At 40.6% G+C, this 11,847-nt stretch overlaps 1 protein-coding gene across 1 annotated transcript in view; it reads left to right on the top strand.

The window, feature by feature from the left end:
• Positions 1-2,883: 2,883 nt before the first annotated feature.
• Positions 2,884-11,847, top strand: part of CPPED1 (calcineurin like phosphoesterase domain containing 1) — a 94,814-nt gene continuing 85,850 nt past the window's right edge. Inside the window, exon 1 of the mRNA XM_084640536.1 lies at positions 2,884-3,005. The gene's annotated coding sequence lies outside the window, so the exon portion shown is untranslated. The remainder of the gene's footprint in view (positions 3,006-11,847) is intronic.

The following is an 11,847-nucleotide window of genomic DNA, read 5'->3' as shown; positions in this document are numbered from 1 at the left end:
GTAAATATAAGGTCTGCATCGGAATGAACTGTAGAATTGTTTTTTGTTGTCTGGTTCTGCAATAATCCTATCAAGCCATGAATTTCAAGAATGAATTTGGCATCTCATCCAGGTTTTTTTTTTTAAGGGTTTGATCCAAGGTGTCCAATCCAAAAGGCTTTACTTTCCTTACAATATGACATTTAAAATGTGGGCAGGTTTTAAAGCCTACACCTGACACATCTTGCAGAGTGGTTTATAGCTTGGTTCCATCTGTTGATTTTCATTCTTACAGTGAGTCCCATCTGCAATCTCATGATAGTGGATGCTATTTTCTGAGATGTTTTGGTAGGAGAGGATCTTTTGACCATTTATTCCAGCTAATATTTCCCTTGACAGAGGATGGATCATTTGATGATTACCTATTCTGTTCATTCCCTTTGAAGCACCTGGCATAGGCCGCTGTCAGAAGATAGGGATACTGGGTTAGATGGACTATTGATCTGACCCAGTATCACCATTCTTATGTTCTTATGATTTTAACTTTCTTCCCAAGGTGCTTTATCACATGGCCATAGAGGCGGTCCAGCCCACGTGACTTGCATGGTTTGAGCTTCCGTATTGCAACTTGTTACTCACTTATGACAGATCTTTCTAAAGCCATGGTACTCAGATATGTGTGCACGTTTAATTCTCCACCTTTCCTCCTGAATAATTTATCTGTCATATTTTGCAACGGCCCTATCCTTATCATTATACATGAGCCTACTAGTCTTGGTGTAATGATTGACCAGCATATTTGCAGCCTTTTTGTCATCTAATTCCACAACACCTCCAGTTTTGGGGATTTTGGTGGGGTTTTTTTAAATTGCAAACCTTAGTCTGTTTGTTTGTTCTCAGTTCACTTCAGTATCATCCACAGATCTTTTAATCTGAGGATCCAGCCCTTTACAAATCTCTTCCTACTGCCTTCATCTATTTTCACGGTGACCTCTTTTGAGGCTTCATTTCATTTTCAACTGTCTCCTTCATCTCCAGGGTCTGTTCAACTTCCAATGAAACTAGATTCCTTTCTTTAAGATTTTTTTCATGCCAGTATCAGTCCAGCATGGGACCCATTTCTTCCTTTTGGGATGCTCCTTTTTTTACTGTTTTTTTTTTCTGCACAGCAGATTAAAAAGAATGAGGTTTTTTCAAGGTTAAATTTCATAGGTGTTTGAGGAATAAAATTCTCAACTTTAAAATAGGGCTAGTCACTTTATGAAAGCTCTACCTCCTATTTATCAACTGAAAGCTGACTATCTTCCTATTCCAACAAGTGAGTACATGTCAGTGATCACTTCCAACATCCTCCAAAACATTCCATGTGCAGCTCATGGACATGCTGCTGGTTACCAGAGTTGTATCTAATGCTGACTGTGTGCCATGTGATCTTGACGTATAAGTCATAGTGCCATCGTTCAAGACAACTAAATCATTGTCAGCAATAATGCCATTCAGCAAAGTTCCATTCAAATAATTCATTCTGTTCCCCCAAAAACTTCACTTTGGGCATTGAAATCTCCACAAATGATAGTTTCCCGATGCTATCACAAGATTGTTTTTATCAGTTGGGCTGACATCAGGATGGTAGACATTGATAACTCTTAACTCCTCACCCCCAAACTTGAACATGCATACTGAGTTGGCTTGTATCACTGTCATCTCCTACATTTCCATATCTCTTTCATGTTTGTCTCCCTAACAATAAACATCAGACCTCCACCAGCTCATCCCCTACATTCCTTTCTCAAGCAGTCAAAACCCATAATAGATACACTTTGTTAGAAAGCTTTGTTTCTTGTATAGCAGCAACAGAGAGATTTTCCTCAGAGAACTTTTTCAAGTTCTGATACAGTTCTGGATGCCCATTGCACTCAAATGCATGATGTTAAAGGTGGCGGTAACATTTTTGTTGATCCCTCCCCTGGAAACCACAAGAGGTGATGTATTTGGTTTCCCCATGTAGTTGCATCATATTTCTGAACTCTCTTCTCAAACTTCATGGTGGGAATATGCTTCTCAGAGCCCTATTAGCCAGAGATTCCCCCTGGAAATGCTCCACTATCACAATGAGGTGGGGATGCTCTTTACCTGCGACTGCAGTGTTAGAATAGACTTGTACCATTCTAAACAGAGTATTTCATATTAGAACTAATGGAAGACCATGACCTCTCAGCAACAACAGGATAACACTTTTAAATGCCATGGTTGTCTCACATTTACGCAGTGAAAGAGAAATCATAAAAACAAGGTCCAATCCCATGAGGTGCTGAGCACATACTGCTAGGTGCTAAAAGCTAGGGAGTTTAGGATACTTAGTAACCTACAGCAGTAGTTCTCAAGAAAGGTCTCAGGGGGGCCTCCAAGCAGGGCCAGCATTACTCGCTGGGGTCCAGGTCAGAAAGCCGAAGCCCCACTGCATGGGGCTGAAGCACAGGTCCCTGAGCCCCACCACCCAGGGCTGAAGCTGAAGCCTGAGCAATGTAGCTTCGTGAGCACCCTTGTGGCATGGGGCCCCACGCAATTGCCCTGCTTGCTACCCCCAAATGCCAGCCCTGGCTTTTATATGCAGAAAATCAGCTATTGTGGCACAGGTGGGCCATGGAGTTTTTATAGCACGTTTTGGGGTGGGGGGGGAGAAAGATTGAGAACCCCTGCCCTACAGGGTTTGTGTGTGTGTTTTAATTGGTTGGTCTCTCAATCTCAAATGATTTTGGCTTTTAGTGGGATCCTATCAGGTTTTACAGCTGGCATGACTAAGGAACAAGGACATAAAGTGATTTATTTCCTGCCCCCCGCCCCCCCTCCTCAGGGTCACACAGTGAACTTGCAATTCAGGCAAGCTTTGCATCTAGAGTTCCTCTCCTGCTCAGTCCTTCACTTTAAGACAACACCACTTCTATATACTGCCTGCTACATATACTTGCAACCAAATGACAACAGTGAAAAATACTTTTAATGGTGTGAGCCCATCTGGAGCATTGGTAAGTGAGTTTAATTTGTTTCTTGCCTGCTGTATAGTGAAAGTATTTTGAATGTGATCATCTCCCAGCAATGGTAGGAATGTACTAATAAGGAGACAAGTAACATCCACTGATAAAATCCCATTACCCCCATTATATTCAGCAACAGAAGACATTCAAAGGGAGTTAAAGCCTATTTTTTCTCATGTACATTAAAGTCTGTTTCCTTCATAACAGCTTCATTTAACACTTGGGCATGTTATATTTGCACTATAGATTTTTAGAAATGTTTTGTGAAAGATATCATTAATCTCCAGGGTGATACAAACACCAGCAGAAATGGTATGCTGCTATCATTTGGGAACCTGTAATAGTGTAAGTGCAATAGTGAGAGAATCTGAGAAATGTCAGGGTAAACCAGCTGCCTGAGAATTTTTTCACTGGCTATACACAGGATTCTAGTACATACAATGAGGTGGGAAGACATCATATCCTATCTTTGCCTACAGCTCCTAGGACAGCACCAACAACCGGGCCTGATCCATTTTGTCAGGCTGTCCAACTATTTTAAGAATTTCCAAAGCATGCATCACTTTAATATCTGAACATTAATACGTCCTGTAGAGGCCTCTCTGCCTAGCGTTCCTGTGGACATAGATGAAACTTATGGTTAGTACAAAAGCAGTGTAACAGCTCAACAAATTAATAGAAAAAATATATATATTTACCTAGCTAATATGTGGCCAGTATCTTAATAATGGGCTGTAAGCCTGAGATAAACCCCTATATAAGGGTTATATGTGTTTTACAGAGGGTAGGGTAAGAGACTGGAGAATCTGGTCACTTGTTTTCCCATTTAAAGAAGAATGCTTTCTCATAACTAAAACCAAGAAAGGGTCACATGGCAAGCAAGCTTATATTAAGGGCACTTTGCGGGAAATGGTTATACTTCATTCCTGAAATATGTTCCACAGAATTGTGTATGCTCAGAACTTCTGACAAGCAGGCCCATTGAATATACTGACAAAATATAGAACTTGTGTGGCTTGATTGGATGGGGGAGACATTACAGGGAAGCCAGCAGATTTCCACCCAGAGTGGATTTTGAAAACACCCGCCATTTGGTGAAATCTGGTGCCTTCCAAAGACTAAACAATTTCACAAGTTTTTTTTATGATCTCCAGAGATGACTGAGTGGTGTCCAGTGAGAGGTGACACATCAGAGACAGCAAATTACCTGACCTCTCACTTCAATTGGTAGTGGCTCAATTTTTAGGCTAAGGGATGCAAGCATTTCACTGCTAGGAGTGATGGACTGAAAAAACAAATAAGATTCTGTTTAAAGAAAAAAATCTCTCTAAAGCTATAGCATATTTCTGTTGTCAGACTCCCTTTCAAAGAACTAGTTTGTAAATTCAAGTGCAGTCAGTTATATAGCAACTTCTGGAATAAGAGAGACAAGGTGGGTGAGGTAATATCTTTTATTGATCCAATGTCTGTTGGTGAGGGAGACAAACTTTTGAGCTACACAGAGCTCTTCTTCAAGTCTGGGAAAGGTACTTAATGTCATAGCTAAATACAAGGTGGAACATCAGGAGGATTTGCACATCTAAATCAGTGGTGCAAAAATGTGCATATACTTTTGCACGCTTCTATTTTTAGAAGTGCCCCTGCTGTCTCAGGCCAGCAGGGAGGAAGTAATTCCCTCAGGTGCTAATTCAGTCTGCCAGGGAAATAGGAAGGTTGGGTGTTTTGCCCTTTTAATACTGGCTGGTTGCTCCCCTCTCCCCCAATCTTCCTGCCTCATTCCAGTACAAGGTTGGGAGAATTGGCAGTTCAGCTGTTCATGGTGTAAATCCAAGTATGGCATACAGGAAGGAGGCCTCTGGCAAATATGTGATGAGGGGAAGTTTAGCACAGATCAGGGCACCCCTCATCTCTATCCTCATTCCCTTGTATGAAGGCGGGTGGTGGAAGATAGAAATATCTGTCTGAATCAATTGGATGGATTAAGGCATTAGGCCAAGGGTGCCTTATCTCTATTGAGGTTATGGAATAGGGCCATGTCCTCCTGCATTTAACCATTGTTTCTGCCTGGTAGGGCTTGGGGTACTGTTCACCCCAGTTATTAAATGAATTAATAAATCAGCCTGCTGTGTAAATCTCATCCTCTGTGTGTTGTCATCTTTCGCCTGTGTGACTGCGTCACTATGGGATTCCATGTAGCATAAGGATCTCCTCTCTCTTCTCCCTTTATTCAAGGTTTGTAACACAGTTTGAGATCTTTGGATGAAGGAACCTAGAGAAGTGAAAAATACTATTATTTATCACTAAGATAATATTGAAAATGGAAGCTTAGATTTGTTAAGAATTATCCTTAATGAAATAGAAAGGGTGCTTGAAATTCTCTGCAACAGAAGCTCAAGCAAAGCTGGAAGGTAGTCAACACTGGAACACCGAAAACATCATGTAATATTTAATTCTGCAATCCTATTTTTTGTAAATTAAACTAAAATGTTTATAATATCAATTATCCATTCTGAGTCCATCAGTCTCTTAATTCATTTTCTTCAGTCATTACCTGAGTTGTAAAGACCTCAGATGGGTCATGTGTGCTTAATTTAATCTGTGATTTTCCCAGAATAGTCGCTTTTGTTCATTTCCAGTTTCAATTACAGAGAAGTATTTTGTTCTGCAAGATATCCAGCACATCCAATGTATTAAAGGATAGAAAAGCCATAGCAAAATATATGTATGTTTCAATAGATGGGCCTTCTGTTTCAGGAGGTTCAGTGATTAACATATGGGTTCTGTTTGTTAGTGGTTATACTGATAAAACACTTGGTAAAGTAAGTACATAGTGTGTTAATAGCTGTTACACATTCAGAACACTGCCTGAGTAAATGGGCAATGCAGAGGGGAATGCTATAAATGTTGGAGGGACAGAATCCCTCCTCCCACCCCCAACTTGAAGTAGCAGCAGAGCTTCTCTCTAGATGCTGCTGCAATCTAGGGGTGAGGTTACAGCCTAAAGGGAGACTAAGCAGCCATGGCAGCTCTTCTGGCCAACTCCTACAAAAGGGGTATATGGCTGGTGGAAGCAAGTTTTCCCGCAACACCCTGGCTGTAACTGCGTCCAGCCCCTAAGAGGACCGTCCTGTAGGGGCTCTGCCCTGTCTGCTTAGGCTCTCTGCATCTTGTTCTCTTTGTACAATGAGTCCTCTATCCTTTCTTCTGCCCTCACTAAGGCAAGAACTCCTCCTAAGTGAATGTGCTTTAATGCTTCTGTTCTTTAATTTGGTGTATCCAATGTTAATGATGCATATACTTCTCAAACAGAATTATTTGTCTAAACAGGTGACCTGCAAAGTGTTCGCCAGCAAAGACTAGAATTAACATAAATGATATTTCTAAGGTAAAACCAAGCCATGGAAAATAGAAACCCTCTTTTTGAAGAGGCGGGGAGAAAGAAAAGTCTCAGCCCTCTTTGCAGGTCACCTGTAATAAAACAATGTATCCTATCCAATCTAAGAGGATTTCTCTACATGTCTAAATCAAAAAAGGATCTGAGGGCTGATTATTTGAATCTTTTTATTTTGCCATTTCAGAAATAGCAACTGCACTTTAATCATTTTCCCCCCCAATAAAATGTCTTTTTATCAACAAAGGAGAAAGGAATCTGAGAAAGCGAGATGGACCATGCATACAAAAGCCAAAACTAAATCTTCTTCTTTTGCTAGATTAACCTTGCACATTAATGGGAAAGTTCACTTGATTTAAAAATTAGACAGGTCAAGCTGTAAACTTCAGATCTTTCCCAAAGTTAAGGATACTTGAATCTGGGGTTTTGATCCAGGGCCACCTAGTAGTAGCCTTTAGGGGCCTGATTTTTAAAAAGGTATTTAGGCACCTAAAGATACAGATAGGTATCTAGTGGTGATTTTTTTTTCAAAAGCAATGAGGCACTTAACTGATTCCCCCCACCCCCCCCAGTACCTTGGGTTGTCCTTCAATACTTCTAATGACATCAGGTTTGCACCATGGCTAACTGTTAACTAATGCCTAATGGTGTAGTCATGGCTAACTAACTGTGTAGTATAGTCAATGTGTTCCCCCCCACCCCGCTTAGACCCGGAAAGGATTTAGAGAGAAGCCTGTGATAATACTAGGAACAAAGGCTCTCTTTAGGTAGGGAGCAAAAGAGTCAGGATATCCAGCAGATTCAGCAAAGAATCTCCTTTGTATTTGTTAGCAGTGAGTCCTTTCTCTTCTTTGTTATAATGGATTCTATAAATGAGCCCAATCCTGTGAGGTGCTGAACACCACCTGTAAGCTGGTCAGCACCCTTCCCTTGAATCAAGATTGCAGGAAGTGCTCAGTCTTGTAGGACTGGGCCCCAAGTTTACATATATAAGCAGTCAGAAGGCCAGGAATTTATGTATGTTAAAATATTATGACCAACATTTTCAGAAGTAGCCTCTACGCTGGAATGCCTCAATTTTTTTTTGGGTGGCCAACTTCAGACACCTTGGGCTTGGTTTGCTAAACACTCAAAACTCCAGTTACAATATTGCAAACATGGACAATATCTAGACAGAATCTGTATCTGTGTCAAGAATGGGAATTCAGTGTGCAAAACAAATTGAGTTAAATAATGTATTTAACACATTACATCAACTTTTATATCTCGCAGAGTCACAATGATTCAAGGAATATATTATAGGTTTCTTGAACAAATGGAGCCTGCCCACACTAAATGAGTCAGATAAAAATCAATTACATTGTAGATTCTTAACTGTGGAAACAATCAATGTCACTTTAGTCCCCTCCTTAGCAACAGCAGATCGGTTCTGGTCAATAGATTTTCAAGTTGGGTGGTGCAAATATTTTTAATTTTCTTCATAGCTTAATAAAACAAGTAATATTTGTTTGACTCCCTTTGAGCATGGAAGGCTCACTGCTATCGAAGGACAGGAATTAGTAAAGATTTATTTCTTGCCTTTGTCTTCTTTGAATAGGATAAGCATCAACGTAATGACTCACTCGCACTTATTTAGTATGTCCCAAGTTACTTTCCCCTCCCATAATCAGATGGAGGGTCCCTGCTCAACCTAGATAACAAATGCCAAACTGCTGCCTTTGAAACTGACGTAGGAGGCTTTCATAATATAGAATTTTGAATGCTTTAGGCTAAATTTTACCATCAGACACACGCACTCAGATCCCTCTGAAGTCAATGGGAATTTTGCCTGAGTAAGGATTTAGTAAAAACTGAATGGAGACCTCAAGATTTGGCATATCCCATTTTTCTTTAGGCACATCCTGTTCTAGTCATCCATGAACCTTATGCGCTCACACCATGGTTCCGAATCACCCAGTTTACTTTCCTCCTAATATTAGGGTGGTCTGCTGGCATGTATCTATTAGGACCTGGCTGGATTGGTTCTTTCCTGGATACTGTATGATCATGATAGGAGTGGGTGGCTGCAATATGGCACCAAAACAGTTTTCAAGCATTATTAACTTTGTCTTTTTTGGGGGGGGGGGTAAATACCATCCCCTCACAAGTGTTGTAACTACAGGTCAGTTTAAATCATGGAGAAATCAGACATTTTTCACATGTTGGTCACTGCATAAATAGCAAATTTTGCACATGTGTTCATACAGTATATATGCAAGTATTGTACTGTACTACTGTTACCTTTGTAATTTGCCCTGGATAAGGAAGTCTGCTAAATTATTGATTAAAAAGTAAATATCCAAAGTTGTACGTAAAGCTTAGAAATACACGTTTATGCTTAACTAAATAAAATGGCATGCAGCATCCCCCAGCAGTTGCAATTGACATCTTCTCTCTCTGTGGGGTTACTCCTGGGGGAATTCTACACCACTGCATACTTGTGTAATTAATGAACCATGCATATTTTTAATTTTTTGTGCAGAAAAAAGCTTCTGCTGAAAAGTTGCTGCTTTTGCCCCTTAGAGGGTGATAGAACACAGCAGCAGCTCCCAGCCAGCTAGGGAAGAGAGCCTGCTTTACAGCAGGCCAGGTCAGGAGACAGGGGCTATGGGGAGACAGTCAGCATGGGTTGCTGAGGGGAGGGAGGATCAGACAAGGGCTCATAAGGGCTAGTGAGGGAGGACAAACTGCAGCAGGGACTGAATGCGATTGGAGACATAGGGCCACAGGGGGAGGGGAGTGCAGGACCACGTGGGGGAGGGGGTGCAGAGCTACATAGAGACAGAGGGTGTCTGAGTAGGGGCCCAGAGACACATGGGGAGGAGGTGCAGGGCCACATGGGGATGAGGGGGAGTGGGTTTCTGAGTGGGAGTGAAGGGACACACATGCCTGACTGAATGGAAGAGGCTAGGGGTCAGCCAGGGTCTGTATGGGGGAAGCTCACTAACTGTCCCTCCCCACCCCCCAAAAAAACTGTTCCCTGCTTTCCCACCCATATCCAGCAACCCTCCAAGTTCACACCCAAGCTCCTTACCAGTAATTATTTCCCTCTCCCTCAGCTCCTCCATTACCCCTGAGTACCCCAAGCCTTTGAACTGCTTCTGGGGGTGGGGGAAATACAGTTGTGTTGTAGTTTAAATTAATTATTACTCAGAGTTCTGTATTAATATGCCTGGTAAGGAATCTATTTGTCAAACAATTTCTGAATCTTTTTTGTCTGTATTGTTAGACATACTTGCTGACAGGTATTTTGAAATAAATTACCAAAAATAATTGAAATGGGTATGATTTTGTGTTGTTTTGACAAATAAAATATGCAGAATTTGAAATTTTTGTTGCAGAATTTTTAATATTTTGATGCAGGTTTCCCTCCAGGAGTATGGAGTGAATACCTGTCCATACATTACAATTGCATGTTCTTCATCCACAGAATTGGTAGGACCTGTAAGGCAGCATTTTGCCAACTTGTGGAGATTTGGAAATCAACCACAAACAGAGTCTCAAAACTCAGTTACTTTTACTGGCATCTGACGTTCTTTGACAAAGGTCAAGTAAGCAGCACGTTTCATTGTCATGATCTTTCTCCCATCCAGGAGTTGCTTGAGTTAGCTCAGGGTCAAAACACAGAAAAGGCACCCAATTTAGCTAAAAAATGTGAATAGCACTCAAAAAGTAGGCATCTGGCTGTTTAAACCAAGGTGGTGGTACCTGGAGTACTGGTTTAACTTCTGCCATTGACTGGAACATTTCTTGTCTGAGGCTGTTTTCAGCTTTGCAGTCTGAAGTTGTTGCGATGCCATATCTTCAGTCCATATGATCAAATCTATCAGTTTGTTGTATGCTTTGTGAATCAAAACTGGCCGACTTTGAAACCATGTTAGAAGTTGCATGAACTGGATTGCATTCTCAGCCATGACCTTCTCTTGGTCTTCAGTGTTGCTCTGTTTTAACAGATTAGAGACTTTAAGCACAGAATGTGTGATTGGCATGATTTCAAGCTCTTCAACTACAAATTGTTGGTAGTATTTAATATTCCTTGCATGGTAAGTAACTGCATTAAACCATGAATTCCATCTTGTAATCACTGGTTCAGGTGGAAGCGACACTGCTTGGTTACCACTTTGATTAGCCACATGGACTCCTTGAATTGTAGTTTACGGCTTGGACAATGCTTGAATAGTCTTTAAAAAAAAAAGAAACAGGAAAATATGTATGCCAGATATCACTGGACATTGAAAGAATGTGTGCATTATAGGTAACGTGAATTGCATTGGGCATCATTCCTTGTAGTATACCAGAGAGAGCTTTGTACATGTACATTATGTTATCAGAGAAATGCTGAGACCTTGTTGAAATCTAACCCTTAGTTTACACCAGCCTTTACTATAGCTTGTGATACAGCTGAAAAATGTACTGACTAGAGCTGAACAGGCTCCATTAGGAAAATGGCATACAGTTGTCTTTCCAGCTGTCAGGTGTGAATGAAATGTGGAGTATGTACTTATCCTATGCACCTGTTGCTTCATCAGCGACAATTGAAATGGAATCACATTCTGCCAGTACAGATTTTGTAAACTGAAGGCGCTTCACAATTACTTCTGTTAGATAATCTTGGTGACCTTTGTCTGCACACTGGAAACTGCCAGCTTTTGTTACATGCTTTCTGAAGTATTCCCTTAGTTTTGGATTATCCATTTTTTTGCCCCCCATAAGTTACGTTGGCAGCCTCAAAAGCCTCCACTAGCTCCATTGTAGTGTCTTTTTTTTTTTCCAGGCTACTTTCAGTCATTCTTTTAAACTTCGTGAACACTGTCACTTTTTTTTTGTTCTGACTTGTCTCTATACGTGCTTTTTATTATGCAATTCAGACTCAAAATGGCAATCAATTATGTTTTTTCCAAACAAATCCAGAGTCACACTGCAAGATGAACAAAACAATTTACCACCTGAACCTTACTACATGTAAGGTTCTCCACGGGTACTGCTTTACACAAACCAAAGCTGAAATGTTCTTTGCTTTTTTTTATTTGTCAGCCATCTTTATATGCAACAACAATCCTTTCACTCAACCTGCTTGTGCTCACTTATCGTCATAAATGTTGACACATTCTCAGTGAACAATCTACTGTAATGACTGCTGTGCTCACTTTAGTCTACATCATGCAACTTGACAAGACACAATCAATTATCCACTATGATGATTGGAATGATATTGAATGATTATAGACAGCTGTTTTCTGCATTGTGGCAATCACAAGTTTTGCAACATATCTTATGACTAATACATATTTTTATTTTGAAGGTTAACTTTGTGAATGATCCCATATCTCACATTCCTGTGAAATCATGATCTAAGTAGGCCCCTAGTTATAACTGTTAGGGCTGTAATCCATTTTCTTATTG

This window comes from Lepidochelys olivacea (assembly GCF_965140295.1).
Source record: "Lepidochelys olivacea isolate rLepOli2 genome assembly, chromosome: 10".
Classification (NCBI taxonomy): Eukaryota; Metazoa; Chordata; order Testudines; family Cheloniidae; genus Lepidochelys; species Lepidochelys olivacea.
Note: the sequence above shows the minus strand (reverse complement) of the source record. Positions and strands in the feature narration are given on the sequence as shown.